Below are 15,527 nucleotides of genomic sequence, written 5' to 3'. Positions count from 1 at the left end.
ATGGCTCAGTGGACATTTGTTTTAAAAAGTGGCCACTTTGAACAGTTGCACCAAAATTACTATTAAAGACATCCATACAACTTTTAGGTACCCAATCCTATTCAAATTAACCTAAGCACAAGAGTGCTAGCAAAGTTTCACTAGGCAGAAAAAAAATTTGCTATGAAATGCTCGCATTGCTGAAGTAACGCTAGCGAAAAATGAGATGCAACTTCGCATGTTAGTGAATTAGCATATTGGAAGCAAATTTGTGCCTGGTGAAGTGGTGCAGAGTGTGGTGAAGGGCGAAGAGGTTGCTGGTGAAAAGTCGTCCATTGAAGTGAATTTGCCCCATAGAGTGGCATTGCATTCATTTCACACAAAATACATTGAATAAATGAAAGGATTTAAAAAAAACAAAACAGGAAATAAGTTTGAATTTAAATCATGGGAAGAATGAAATTGAAGTCTTACCATTACCCATAATTGGCTGCTTTGTGAATTTAGGCAGAAAGTTCCTGGTTTGCCTTTTTTCCCTTCTTCATGTTTCCAGTTTACAAATCTGCTTAAAATGTAATTACAGGTTGTGATACAGATGACTCAGGAGGTTCTTTGTTCCACTAACAGATACAAACGCAATATTACCAGCAGATGTTTAAATGTAGCATTTGGGTTGCTCTTTTTGTATGACGGATTTGGTTTTAACTCCATTGAAATTTTTTTTTTTGTGTGTGACTTTCTTGAATGTTCTAAGTTTTTTCTGAAAGTTTGTGCTGTAGAGAGTCTGAAAAGGACACGGGGCTATGGGAGGTAGTTGAGGAATGTGTTCCCTCGGACTGACATAAAAATGACTGCCATATTTAAGAGAAGCCAGGACCTTGCACCTGTTCATCATGCCATTCCCCAGTCATAACATTGGAGTCATTTGAGTCTGTGCGTTAGAAAAAAAAATGTTATTGGCCGACAGAGTAACTTTGCATAACTGATGATTGGTAGAAGCTTTCTGGCACGGTTGGACATGGGAGCATGTGTATTCCCCTTGTAGTATCATGTGATCCACTGTAAGTGTGCGTGAGCAAAGAAGGAAACCCACTTGTTCCCTCAGCTAGAACCATAGGCCTTTCAATGTCTGCCCTTTGGTTATTTGATGGCAGCACTAGGACTAGGGTGGTGCAGCTGTTGACTGTTGAGTACAATGTACTGTCTTATAGATAAACAGTTTCCTCTGGATTAGATCTTAACTGACAAAAGGAATAATAATTTTAAAATATAATGATATCAGAAGTCACCCATTCCTGCCCTGTTTTGGAATGCTTTTGTGCCTACTGGGGGTACATTTTCACCTTGATAACCACAGCAAATTATATCAGTTTCCCCACTTCTCGCATCGTAACATGCTGCATTTTATAGAGAGAAACAGAGCCCTACAAAAGGGAGTTTCATTTAAAAAAACGGAGCAATAATTAAAATGATGTTCCGTGTAGTCTTGGTCCTCAGGGCACTGTTTGATGTGAGCAAATGGTATTTGACATCTTGTAATGGAAAGGTTCATTGTGTTCCTGGTTAAAGGTTGATCTCCTAATACTTTTCTATCTCACCGCTTCCTGACTGCTTGGAATTACCCTTCCCAGCATGCTGCTAGTTAGGGGATCTTGGGAGCTGAAGTTGGGATCCACAGACAAGCAGCATGCTGGGAAGTGTATCTTCAGACCCTGTTTTTGCATCTAGCTGTGGGGTTGGCCCAAATTAGTGAATGGGGGCATCCTGGAGGCAAATTGGATTCATGTAGTTTTTAAAAAAAGTATGTAATCATCTATTAAACATTATGACATCATTACTAGATATATATTTTTTTATTATCATGGAACACAAGAATCTGTTATTTTCCAGGCAATAAAAATAGAAAATGTACTGTAAATATTCACCAACGCCCCCCATGTCAGCCTTCCTAGAGGGGGAATTACAAGAAACCGGCAATTATTTTTAGCGACCTTAATTGTTACCCTGCAAGAAAATATGTAATTAGAGCCCATTTCCAGGGCCCCCCGTACACCTGCAGCACATTTCGGAGAATAATGTCAGCTTTTCAGAGGGAGTTCGTGCCAGGTTCCATCACTACCAGTCACTGGCTGAGAACACTTTTTGGACTACCGTATAATGTGGCTTCTGTGTGCGAGTGAAGCCGGCATTTACCCTGGCACACAATGGAATGTACAAGTGCAACACTGCGCTCATTATATTGTGACGCCTACCTCTGCTCGACTCAGTTTGAGGTTTTATTGTTACGGCATAATAGCCCTGTGCACATTTGAAATTCCCCTATTATTCAGCTTATTAAGGCAATACTGACTTGATTATGGAGCCGCGGGTATGAGGAAGATACTGTGCTCCAGCCAACACCATGCAAGGCCGCATTCTTCTGTGTTTACTTTTGCAAGAGAGCACAAAAGCATATCTGTGTTGCATGTATCTACAGAAGGATGGGGCAGAGATAATGTGCCACGTTGTGCATTTGGATGAATCGGGGTTGAGTGCTCGATTTGACTTCAAAACCGCACGGATAACAGAGAGTATTGTACTTTTTTTTTTTTTTTTACCACTTTGTGGTCTGTATAAGTTTTACACAATTCTGTGTGTTAGATTAAACAGTTGAAGGGGAACTAAAACTTTTAAGTTGGGTCTTGCTTATGGTTACTCGATACATTTTGCATATAAAGCATTCCTTCTCTGCATATTAGTAGGTGCTACCATATTGCTTACAGGGGGTTAAAGCAGAAATAATTACCATGGGTCATTGTGGCTCCCCAAAGAGAAGCAGATGTAAGTAAGAATGATGTGGGATAACGGACTAATACAAATTGCCTCTTAATTGCTCAAAACTCCTGGCAATACCCTTAAGCTGGCCTTACATGGACTGCTGAGTTGGTCCTTAAAATTCTTTGGTGCCTGGACGATGGGCCTGCCAGAGCGATATCTGACTAAAAGATTCCAATTTGGCAAGTTAGATCTTTCGCATCGGGGCAAGGATCACATTGGCATGTTGATGCCGAGGGCCAAACGATCTTTTCAGCCCAATACTGAGCTCAAAGTATTCATATGAGGGAGAGGTTTAGATAACATAACATTTTTATCCAACCAGCTGCCAAAGGCTGTCATGGAGTAATGGGTGTTTTATCAGCAAAATAGAACTTACCCCTTCACTTGTATGTCTTAACATGAATATATAGGGCACCGGGACCAAGGGTTAGAGTAGGGTATGGTATATAGACTATGATAATGAAGCATATACCAAACCACCATTGATGGTGTCCCTTTCTCCAGCCCTTTAAGGGGTATCTACAGTATCATTTTTCTCTATAAATAATTCAATACGCTGTGATTTAGCCTTGAATAATACAGTGCACCTTGCTGTTTCTTAACGGCTTCAGTTTTCATAACATTCCTGTTTTCATTCTTGTTCCTTTGGCACTTGTATCCCCCCCCCATTACAATTCTTATCTCTCCCATGCAGCCAAATAAATAAATTACAATGTAATAAATTATGAAACTATTCATGAGCGAGGCCAACCCCAAGTCAGGGGTGCCCCCCCTCCCCTTACAGATTACTCACCTAAATGCCTTATCTAATAGAACTCATGTAAACAGTAGAAAAACTGTCATTTTTGATCAAGTCACAGAGTGAAAAGGAAGTAAGCGTTTGCAAGAAAGGAGCCAGGACATTTTTGTTTCTCCAGTACCACTCCTCCAGCTTTTTTATAGATGTATATTTAATGACGTAATAAGCAAAGACCAGGCTGTGTATTATCTTGACCAATAAAAAAAAGGGCAAGTATAACTTTTCACTTTTCCTGCTGAATTATTCTTAGCATAGGGGAGACATCTAATGTAGACGGTCCTGCTATGAAGAGTTCTATTTACAGTTGGCTATGCCTTCAATGACATCAAGCCATGCTAGGCCACACTCCTGATTTCTTGTAAGAAGACTAAAATGAAATAGACTATACTACAGGTGATAAGAAACCTTGTGGCCTCCCAGCCTGAGATACTGGTAGCTTAAAAAAATGATGGAAGAAAAGACCCAGTATGGAGACATTCTCCATGTTCAGATCACTTTGTTTCTGTCTTTAGTAGTATGGAAAATTGAGGTCTGAGCGACACGCACGGGAACTGAAGCGATATGAATAAAGTCGTTATGAATCTTAAAGTTCAAAGATGAAAAGAAAGCTGTCATCTTTATGGTGAAAGGAAAGTGTGAAAATCAGTCAGGCCCATTCATTTTTACCTGCGGCCAAATTTAAATACCCACACAAGTCTTTGTGTTTCCCCTCAGCTCTCCTTGATGCGCTCATAATTCTACTTATTTCATGTGAAATTTTTTCTTTATTTATGGTGGAAGCAACTGAGGTAGCAGTGGGGTTCAAAACAGATTCCCTCAACATTTGGCAATGACAAACTGCTTAATTATCAATAATAAAAAGCAATAATAGGAGATATTTCTAGCTTGGGTGGGTGGTTAAATAAAATCAGGGTTGTTGTGAGCATTGAATGAATGTATAATGCACATGAGTATTTATGCATATGAGTGGGAGCTGCCATGTTGCTTCCCTTAGGCAGCACAGTATGCGAATACTGCATATAATATTTGCATATTGTGTTTATGCATGCAGTGGGAGATTGAGTATTGTCTCCCTTAAACAGAACAGTAGCTTATTATATCCATATTCCTTAAAATCTCTATACCTGCTAATGGGATCTGCCCTGGTGGAATGCCTGAACATTTGCCCACAGTAGGCACATTGCCTTTGACATAATGTTATGATGGAAAATGAGGCAAGCAACATGGCAACTTTCACTCCTGTATATGAAATAAAAATTGAAATCTGGAAATACAGAATAAATGCCCAATTTACAGGGTTTTTTCCTTTTGAGGAATCAGGAACCCTAGTTATTTTTTTCACTGATTTTGGTGTCTTTTCCGTGCTAACCAATGGGATATAGTGAAACGACAATTGATTTGCAGACACTTGAAAATGACTGGAACTTTGAGGGGAGTGATTGAAGTATCACAATCCATAATATGCTAGCTAAGCATTGCAATCTGGCACGCAGATAGTTAACAAATGTTGGGCCCCTGAGGGACTTCCTCTGTATTTTGCTATTTGACGTGTTGTCATATATGAAGAAATCAATTGGTAATTAAATAGTGCACCTTGTGAAAATGACAAAAGGCATTTGGTTGCAAGAAAAAAAAAAAGGGAGCCGGGTTGTAGGGGCCTTGTAATGAAGGCCTAATGACTATTCATAAGAGATTTTCAGTCCGTTGATCCACTTGACTGGAAAGTTCTGCCCTGGAGAGTTAGTGCTGTCAGATTCTCTCACCTCACAATGCCGCCACAATCAACGGTGTGTCGAACGAGGGAAAAAAATGATCTCGTTCTTGCTCAGGGCTTGTCTTGGGTCACATGCCGAACGCACACATCTGGCTTCCTGTAGGTGAAACCTCAGGATATAAATTTTGACAAAATTTCTTTCTCTTTTTTTTTTTTTTTTTTAACTATAAATATGGAAAAGCAACGCTGAATAACTTACCTTTTTTTTTCCCTTTCTGAAACTCGCATTTCCATAAATTTTTCTACCCAGAGAAGCGGTGCATATGGATGTCACTGTAATTGTTAATTAGCCAACTCGTTTGTTAACAGCGGTCGAATGACCTTTTGTAACGGTTCTTTTAAAAAAAAAAAAAAAAATCATGGTTTCTGCCAAAAGAGAATGACCTTTTTCAATCCACGCAGAAATATATATTTTTTACATCATCCATAAAAAGCAACACAAAGCCAATTCCCCGCTCTGTATAAATATGCTATACGTTCATAGTCGAGCCACTTGCGGGCCAGGGGAATGTTGGAAAAACGTTACTTTTATCAGATTAGAGCTGATTCTTTCTCCCCCCAGGAGAATACAGAGAGAGGAGCGCAAATGCATCAATTCACTTTAACTACAGCGATGGGTAATGCTTTGGTCGGAGAGGTAGCGAGAATTAAATTATGTGCGTTGAATCCCTATCCATTATTTCAGTTTATTTTGTTTGTGCTCAGTTCCTTTTCTGAGATTCAGGAGTCTGATGTTTCCACTCGTTCGGCAGACGGTTCAATAGTGAAATTGTGACTCAGTAGCAGGGAAAGTGGTGAGTACTTATTGTATGTACAACAAAGCCTTATCTCCAAGTGATTTCTGAAGGACCTGCTTTGATGAGACCTGTATTGTAGGTATTTACCTGGGTTAATGAACCTTGCGTATTTACAAAGCTGTCTGCTTGTAGGTTATTTGGGGAAGTAAGTCACCTGTATCAAAGGTTAATACGCTTATCACCTTGTTAATGTTGTTACACGAGGCACTTAGAAAACGAGTTGGTGGGAACAATAGAGAATTGTAAGGTACCCATGCGAGGCGGCATGGCCAACATTCAATCTGTCAGCACAGTAATCCAATACCTGCCTATCCAAGACCATTCTATTGTTCATGCGGATGTCTGGAGGCTGCTAATGAAATGCTATAGTTATAGAAGATGGTCCAATGTGCCAAAGGCGCAATTATGTTTATTAGTGATTATTGATTGCTTCTTTAGAGATAAAACCAAATGGGAAATAGTTTTTAAAGTTCCTTTTTTATATTCCTGAAGTGAACATCGGAGTCTGTTTACCAAAAATACCAGTGGTTCATATGTTGCATTCTAAGGAGGTGACGTAATAAAAAGTGCTTCCAGTCTTGTAACCTCTAGCAAACAATCTGTTCAATCTTCTTGTAGCTGGATGAAAGACATTTTTCCTCTTTCTCTCTCAATGAACATTAAGTTTGTAAGGGGGCATAAAGACTGAATCTGATCAAGGGAGATGGCTGACCAATCAAAGGCTACCAATAAAAGGTTTTCCCACTAGAGAACTTGTAATTATCTATGAATGTACAACAATTGGTCTCTCCCTATATCTTTTCTCTGGCACACAAATCAATAGAAAGTATTTATACACCAAATCCTGGATTCGGCTGAATTTGAGCCTTTTTTCTAGTAGGATTCGGATTGGACGAATCTAAAGCTGGCCATACACGGAGAGATCGACTCGTTTGGTGACATTGCCAAACGAGTGGATCTCTCCCTGAAAAGCCCACCTTAAGATGGGCAATATCGGGCTGATCCGATCGTGGGCCCTAGGGCCCAACGATCGGATCCTAACGAAGGCTAACGGGCGGTCGGATCGCGTGACCGCATCAATGAACAGATGCGGCCGCGATCCTATGGGATTTTTAGTCCCGTCCGATCAACATCTGCCTGACTTTCGGCCAGATATCGATCGGGGAAGCCTGTCGGAGGGCCCCATACACGGGCCAATAAGATGCCGACTCGGTCGATCTGCAGCTTTTATCGGCCCCTGTATGGCCACCTTAAGAGCCTGGCTGAACTGAATCCGTACCCTATAGAGCGGTAAAAATGTGTGTGCGGATTTGGTTCGGTATTCGGCCAAAATTATTCCCCAGGAATAACTGGGCCAAAGCATAATGTATAATCTCTATAAAGCACTGTGGAATATGCCAGTACTATATAAATGAAGGGTAATAAGATATCAAGCATTCCAGCTATTTTGAATATTAAGAGAACTGTAAGAAAAAATGGTCAGGCAGTTAACACCTTGACCAGAATTTGTATTTAATACAAGTTTTTTTTTCCAAGCTGCAAGCATAAAGGTAACTCTTCAGGAAGTTTGCTTTTATAACAACCCATCAGCCTATCTGCGTACTGCCAAATCCTGTTAGAACTAATGGTGCCTGACAGTTTCCCAGTTAAAAATTATACATTAGGGTCACTTTCCCTTAAATTATCTATTACGTGCCAGCTGTTCACAACGGTACTGTCAGACTGCCTACCCGGTGCCAGACAGTTGCTTGCCTGCAATGTCACTTCCAAGAGTACTGAAGATAAAGTTCATATATCTCTAAGCGACACCTTGGTGAATTAGTGCTTTGGGTGCAGGTTTTATCATCTGTGCTTGGGAATCTTGAACCGTGTGCGTTTGCATCACCTTTGCTCTATAGCACAGTTTCTCGATGGCAGTTATTGCTGCTGGGCCACTGAGTAAGTCTTTCTAAAGTGACTTTTTTTGTAGTTCTTCTGCACCCAGAGTTCAATTGCTGTACCTACAGCTAGATAAAGTAGTTTGAGAAGGGAAAAGGAAGCCAAGAATGTTTTTTTCTTTCTCTCGCTCTCTGCAGGCTATTAGAATCGAAGTCAGGTAAAACGTGGAAAATACATTAAAGTCACGTCCCGCTGCACTTCTTGGCTGATACAGGCAAAAAAACCCTTTGGCAGCGGTGGCCTAATCATCGAGGCAGACTCAAAGCAGCGCTTAACCCTTTATGATTGTTAAACCTAAAATCCTCTGGTGCATTGTACAGTGTTTATGTGTGTAAAACAAGAAAAGGAATGATTTCTATTGTGTCGGAAACCATGGGATTCTACTGCAGCCTTAAAGGAAAACTAAAGCTTAACTAAAGAAGTAGGCTAGAAATGTTGTCCATTATGTTTTGGGCTTCTGTACCAGGACAAGGCAACCACAGCCCTTTAGCAGTAAAGATCTGTACCTCTGAAGATTCTTCTAGTAGCTCCCCATCGTCTTTTCTGCTGATTCACCGCAAGGCTGAGCTTTCCTTCTTCCCTGGAATTGAAGGGTACAATAGATTGTTACTTCCGGCAGCCTCAAATACAGGAAGGGCATAGTAATATAAAATAATAATGCCAATAATTAATGGTGAATAAATCTGTCTGCATTGTGTAATAAAAGGTTTTCAAGATAATATAGCCAATTTGGCTCTGCACCTTTTTTGGCTGGAAATAATATCTCATTGTACCTTGGCGGCTTCTATAGGCATAGATTACCAATAAGCAGAATTAATAAGGCCCTCTATGGAGAATAAGATAAGTTTGGGTGTTTTTTGCTGTTGTGGATAATATTCCAAACACACAGGTCAAAAGTGGGCCTGAATGTTCATTGTAGGAAACCCACACATACATGGGCATAAGAACCCTGACAATGTCTTGGTTAGGACTGAACCTGGGACCCCAGTGCTTCAACCCAGTTGTTCTCATCAATGAGGCACAGTTCAGCTCTGCTGTTATGTAATAAACTCTTCCCATGTATTGTGAGAGTCTCTAATGTACATCCACAGCTAGAAAGCCAGAGAGTGAAAAATACGTACTGTGAATGTACTAATCCTTCCATGGAAATGGTCCACTTTTTCTAATTACTCTTACTTCCAAGGAAATTAATCACAGAAACGTATGTTACGTGTTGTCTCTCCAACCGAAAGCAAATTAGGTTTCCAATAAGACAGTATATCAAACAAAAGTAGCATGTTCTCCTGTTGGGTGATTATTTTTTTTAAGAATTATAGTTCAACATTTTTGGCAGACAGATTGTTTTTCCTCTATCAAAATGACAGTTTTTTTTGTAACTGCAAGATTCCTAATTAGAAAAAGAATTGCAATCTGTTTGCTGTACCAAGGAACACTTATTCCATCGTACTTGACATTTCTGTATTGGAAAGCAGTGATACAGCAGTTCAGTGAGTAAGAAATAAAGAGGCAATAAAACAGCAATACAAATACTTCCAGTGGTTCTGTGGATCAGACTTTAAAAAGGGAGGCTGGACTAGCGGATGTTTTGTATTTGATGTAAGTGCTATGGTGGCTCCTACTCTATTAATGCCTCTTTGAATCATGAGCTCATACAGTAAGAAGTCTTTTCAAGATGCCATATCAACCAGGGTTCAACCAGCCCCTTTCAATTTTTTCTAATCTAATTTATTTATATCTGACTCTTAATCAGACCCTTAAAATATGATTTGAACTATTGCTCTCTGTTGCTGACCCCCTAAAACAATGTTGATTAGTGATGTTCCTGTGTGTGGATCAGCTTATTATCAGCCCAACCTTATATAGGAAAGAGCCAAGCTTCTATAGAAAACTGATCAGCTCATGGGATGAACACTTGTATGCACCACACGGCATCATATTTGACCAGCTGACTAGTTGGCTGAAATGTCTGTTAGTTAGAAATCCCCAGAACTGGGCTGTTTTCAGTCACCATAGCGGAAATCACATGCTTAGGACACACAGAAAATATTACACTACACAATATTACATAACATGATAGAACATAGAAGTACGATTTTAGGACAGGGTATAGAGAGAAGGATACGCAAGTTGAAACCTAATTGCCCCTGTAATACTAGATTTCCTTTCTTCTAACAGCATCTTCACTATATGTTTTCCTTCTTTGGTCTCCTCAACGTTTAATCCATTTTTATCTTTCTAGCCTTTCTTTCCATTGCTCCAATATCCTCTCCTTGGTCTTTTCCCTCTTCTTGTTTCTGATACCCCATTTCTTACCTACCTTCCTTCCTCCTTGCCCTCCATTCTACCTTTAGAACTTCCATATATTTCTCTTAATAACCTCGGGGTACATTTTTCATTCCATCACCCATGAGCTGCCCACTGATACTTTTGTCCTCACTCTTTCTTCTTATACTTTGCAGAAGCATCACAATTTTTTCTTGATATTCAAGAAATCTGGGGATTTTTTTATACACTGTTTATCTAGTTGTTCAACAACAGTCCTACACAACAAAACTGCCATTACTGGCAAATTCCCCTGTAATCTAAATTCAAACTCATGTATCACCAAAGGGACAGTGAGTCAGTCAGCCACTTTTTCTGCTTGTCGTAAGAGATTTGGAAAACCCGGGCTACAAATAAGCTTTCATTTTAAATAATTAGACTAATTATTAGGTGGGTGAACCTTTGAGTGTGGCGAGAGGGTGGAAGGGAAATGGTGACACATACAAAGAACAAGAATGAGATTGTAAGGTTGCTCACCTTATGACTCTACATTTTAGATATCTGACTGAACAAGCCTGAGTTCCACAAGTGACACCATGCCCTTTTCATTCATTTTGCTACTGCCTCTAGAACTTGTATATTTGTAATATAAATTAACATATGAAGTCACTGAGTAGACAGTACCTATAACAACTGAAGATGTGTGTGTCGTAGGGCACAATCCTACTATACAACTTTGGAGGTAAGAGACATTTTTTCCCAATGTATAAAGACCAAACTGAGGAGCAGTTAAGAATAAGAAAAACAATCATATTTTTTATTTCCTTCCTCTTTGCTAAATCAAAAACAAATAACTGTCTCTGTAGTCATATCTTACGTTATGCCTCTGAACGTTAGTTTTAAGACGCAGGTTCTGCCGATTTTGCTTTAAATAGCTGGTCACAGTTTCCTTATAGCTCACCTAGGCATGCTTGAATGTGCTTTCACTTTAATTCTGCTATATCTAACAAAATCTTATTTACAGGTAGGAAACATTTGGAACTAGAAAAGTTGAGTCTTTTAAAAAGCACATTAAAGGCAGTCAGCTTTTTTTTCTCTTTGTGCTGTGTGGTTCAGCAAAAAAAGTGTTGCTGGAACTGTGGGTCGTTGTGTTTCTGGACAAGCATTTGGTGTGAGGATTACTGTAAAGCATTAAACAGGCTCAGATAAGTAGTTATCTAGTCATTCTGATGGAAAAAGTGGGGGGGGGCAGGATTTCCTTTCTAAGTGAACTGAACTCAAGGCTGAAGCCTTATCAATCCTTTTCTTGGTGGCACATTTGTGTTTTGAAGCCTCTTTCCTTTGTCTAAATAAAGGGAAACTGCTAGAAGCATTTCCACCTGGATGTTTAAATTATTTAAGTTGCAGGAACCAGACCCTTTTCCCTCCTGAGTAGTTGTGGGTTTTTAAAGGCTAAAATTGCTTCATCATGCCAAAGTGAAAGTATGCATAAATTATTTAGTTAAACCTGAGAAAATACAGACTTTTTCCCAGTGATCTCTTTCTTTCCAAGAGCTGCCTGCTTGAATTTCAGAAGAACGGGCATTTTCTGCTACTGAAAATGTTTGAAATATCTCCTGAGCGCGGTGATTGATACTATAATTGCAGGACAGATTGTTTAAAGACTGAGGCTACACCAGGGATGTCAACTGTGCAGCCCGCTAGGTCTTTCTTTTTTAAGTACTCCCTAAATCAGTCTAGTTTTTTATGCTGGAAGTAGTCCACCTCTTGCGTTTGACACACTTGATCTATGCTACTAACATACAACTAACAAAGAATCCATTAAATGCACGGTAATAATATGCAGATGACTTCTGATTTTACAAAGATTAGAAATTACCTAGATCGGAGATCCACAACCATATGAAATAAACAAGTGACATATCTAATCCTTTTATACAGGTTATGGGTGGCCATAAATAGAAGGACCATGTACAGTGGTCATGAATTGAAAAAAAAAAGGGAAAACCAGCAGCACTCACGACAGGATATTGAAAAACTAATTTTTTTTTGATCAATGTTTTGGGTACTTTAAGTGCCGTGTTTTAGCAATTAATTATTCTCCACCCACTATTCTTCTAATTAAGCTGTTTGACATATTTTTCGAACTGTAAATGTTACTCCATAGTACCAGCTCTTTGAATTCTAAAATTAGCATGCCCCTTGAACTGGTTATTGGCGCACATGATTCGTGTGACCTACATTCCCATTCACAGCTTTACTACCGGAGTGTCCAAAAGGACATTCTGTCACTTTTATGCAATGTGCTGTATTGGTACAGATGATCATGATGGTCACAAAGGCTTATGTCACGAAAGGTGGTTTCTCTGAAACTCTTTGAACTGCCAACCTCCCATATTTTTAACACTGGCATGGGTGGTTTTAAGCATGACAAAAAATGACTAAAATTAGAACAAAAATTTACATGTAATTTAATGTGCAGATCTGATTGGCTTGTCCACTGCCTGAGTGTTCTGATCACATGAGTGATGAGAGATGGTCTAATGAACCCCCCCATGTTTGACAATGAGGGGCTTCATTTCTCATGTTGATGGACTAACTGCCACCCTATGGGATCACATGATGGTTTGTTGCAGTTAATAGCTACAGTTGAATCAAAACAGCTCCAGGCAGTTTTTTTTCAAACTGCAATGTCTTTTTATTAGCAGTGTAGGCACATTACATGTTTTGGGCAGATCCCTTCATCAAGTACCCTACACTGCTACTACTAATAGAAACACATTGCAGTTTGAAAAATACTGCCTGGAGCTGTTTTGAATCAACTGTTTATTGGATTATTGTACTTTAAGGTGTTACACAGACACCTGAATCTGCAGCCAGAAGGAACCAAGTACTAGTGCCTGAATCAAAAACCTTTATTCTATTGCAGTTAACAGCTACCACTATATGGGATCACACAATGGTTTGCTGCAGTTGACAGCTATTACTGTATGGGATCCCATGATGGTTTTATAAAATGGAAGCATAATAGTCAGGCAGGTTAAAGAATAGGGGGCCTCTGGCAATGCAGAAAAGTGAGGCCCCAACTGTTAGTAGGGTGATGGCAAATGCAGCTAGACATCCCTTATTGTATAGTGAAAATATCAAACAATTGTTACACAACTTAATATATCTTTATCTGCATTCCCTTTCCTTACCCCCAATGGGCACCTCTCTGTCCTTCCTGGGAATTTCCAGTCATATTGCTCTGTGAAGGGGTGGCTTTCCTCTCTGATTTCAGATTCCCAATACGGGTTGCTTCTGTAAATCTGTCTTTATACATCTCTCTCTCTCTGGGCCCTTTTTTGGGGGGGCGGGGGGATTAAACATATCAAAAGCTGTTGTCAGTCATAGGATATTGTGTTCTGATGGAGCAGGCTGTGTGTTGTTAACAGCGCCAGAGCAGAGGTTAGTCAGAGCATAATGTAATTTCTAGCAATGTGACAGACCTGCGGATTGAAGCGGCAGGTTCTCTGTTCTGATTCTGGGGAATTGCTTCTTACTGTGACAAATGATTAGCTCTTATCTCTGGCTGAATGTGATTTCTACCAGCAGCTGAGTCAGGTAAGGTTGCAAAATTTCCTGGAGGTTCTGCGTAGAATGAAACTGTACAGGAGTTGCGAGGTCAGTATGTTACTGCTTATATTCCTTTCAAAGGAATACTGTGCTTACTTATCTTTATTCTCTCTATGGATTTGTATCATATATATATATATATATATATATATATATATATATATATATATATATATATATATATATATATTCATTTTCATGTTTTTCTTTTTTATTGATGTTCAAGTTTTCTCTCCTATGAAACTATTATTAGCTATGGATCAGATTTGCCTAAGCAGCCACTGTCACTCTGTAACTTCCCATGAGCTTCCTATTGTGTTATAACCCAGTGGAAAGAAGCCAGAAGAGGGTCTGGCCTAGTAGCTCAGGGGAGTGATGTGACATTATTGGTGGTGTGACCAGTAGAATGGAGCCGTAAATGGTAGTCTTCATAGCAAAGACAACCCTCTAGGACAACTATAAAGTGATACAATCAGTCTCTGTTAGTAGTGTTACCACCCCCCATCATAATGCCAGTTTTTTCAGGAAATTATTGCAGTTATATGGGGATCAGTAATTAGATTATATAGATAACTAATGTATATGGAACAGTGTGTTTAATACTAGTGTTCTGTTCAAATCTGTGGGTGATCGTTTTCTCGATGCAAGCAGCATGGCAGCTCCCATCTATATGTTTAAACGTGAGAACTCAAGAGAATAAATTCTCTTTGTAAGAGCTTTTGAAGTGCTCAGCAGCCTGGAATTACTCTCTATACAGTAACTTTTTAGTGATTTTTCAATAGCCTCCTATAGGCCAAGGAATCTCACCACTGGTTTTCAGACAATTTCCCTGGAAGTGTTTCAGAGTTAAATTCTATCAATCACGTGGGCTGAATTCTAACCTTGTCCTTTCAGTAAAATTTTGCAGACCAAAACCATTTCTCATTATTCTCTGTAACCTCCTCCTTGCACCAGAGGATTCTCTTAACTAGTTGCTTCATATTTCATTGCAAGCCGTCAGCACAGGAATGTTTATGCAGTGGGGGAGACCCAAACATTTGCACTTATTTCAGATGACCCTACATATCTGTCACCATTTATTTTGTTTCTTCACGGTTACCTATTCACGCCTTTTTCGTGCATAAGTCTGCAAAAATGCTAGGTAAGAAAATAGCTCTGTAATATAACTAAACAGAACTTAGTGATAATGGACGTCACAATGGGAGGAAGCGTTGGAGATGAAATGTTTGTTTAACATTGGTCCTTCAACTACATCTAACACCATGGGGGTGCATTATCCAATATACTAATATACAGGATAACATAACTCTTTACATTTCTGCTCAGTAGCTATTGCTACAGTTCGTCCATTTTGTTCAGTAGCATGAATACGATTAACCACAATATCTGTCCCTTTCTAGCAGACAAACAAACTCCAACCAAAACACAACAGTTAGATAACATTCCAGACAAAAAGGGGTTTACTGCAGCTTTGCTAATAGTGACATTTTAACATCTGCTATTAAATGGTGATGTCACAATGGTTAGCATTCATTTTGACCATTGC

The 15,527-nt window shown here is 39.4% G+C and overlaps 1 protein-coding gene and 1 long non-coding RNA gene across 6 annotated transcripts in view; one reads left to right on the top strand and one right to left on the bottom strand.

The window, feature by feature from the left end:
- zeb2.L (zinc finger E-box binding homeobox 2 L homeolog) overlaps positions 1–15,527 on the top strand; it is a 101,748-nt gene that overhangs the window by 48,188 nt on the left and 38,033 nt on the right. The gene's annotated exons all lie outside the window — the stretch shown is intronic.
- On the bottom strand, positions 1,750–13,654 carry LOC121398377. Its single transcript, XR_005964292.1, has 3 exons — positions 13,564–13,654; positions 8,611–8,684; positions 1,750–5,466 (listed from the first exon to the last, which is right to left on the bottom strand). It is a non-coding gene; the product is annotated as an uncharacterized LOC121398377 (long non-coding RNA).

The sequence above is a fragment of the Xenopus laevis genome, chromosome 9_10L (assembly GCF_017654675.1).
Source record: "Xenopus laevis strain J_2021 chromosome 9_10L, Xenopus_laevis_v10.1, whole genome shotgun sequence".
NCBI classification, from domain to species: domain Eukaryota; kingdom Metazoa; phylum Chordata; class Amphibia; order Anura; family Pipidae; genus Xenopus; species Xenopus laevis.
This window is presented reverse-complemented; position numbering and strand designations above follow the sequence as displayed.